The sequence below is a fragment of the Carlito syrichta genome, unplaced genomic scaffold (genome assembly GCF_000164805.1).
Source record: "Carlito syrichta isolate Samal-C Ts95f unplaced genomic scaffold, Tarsius_syrichta-2.0.1 Scaffold308918, whole genome shotgun sequence".
Taxonomy (NCBI): Eukaryota; Metazoa; Chordata; class Mammalia; order Primates; family Tarsiidae; genus Carlito; species Carlito syrichta.
The window spans coordinates 157,776-158,368 of NW_007253014.1; positions in this window are offsets into that span (position 1 = coordinate 157,776).

Sequence of the window (593 nt, forward strand, 5' to 3'; positions counted from 1 at the left end):
CAGCAGTGGCCGGGAGCGGCCACTGCACTCCAGTCTAGGTGACAGAGTGAGACTCCAACTCAAAAAAAAAAGAAAACCAAAAAAAGAAATTAATTAATTAATACATGAAAGAAAGAAAAGAAGGAAAGAAAGAAAGGAAAAAAGAGCTTTCTGGCTTTCATGTGGGAAGTTTGTTGAAGGAAGCCAGTGCACCAGCTGGGAAAATCAGTAACAGTACTACTGCAAGAGTCCAAGCAGGTGATGATGGTAGGGTAGTAGCAGGGGTTTTAGAGACATGCACACACTCAGGAATCAGTGTGGAGGTGGATCGAGAGAACTTTCCCACGGAAAGACGCTCAGGCGTCTGAAAGTTTCTCATGGACCTGCTTTGTGACTGTGCTCCTCCCTTTGCCTCTCTGGGCCTCAGTTTCTTCTTCTGTCCAGTAGACTCAACCAGTGGCTTCCTTCCTTCCTCCATTCCTCCCTTCTTTCTTTCATTATTTCTTGTTGAAGTCTCACTCTGTCGCCCAGACTGGAATGCAGTGGCACACTCACGGCTACCGCAGCCTCGACCTGCTGGGCTCCGGCGATCCTTCTGCCTCAGCCTTCCAAGT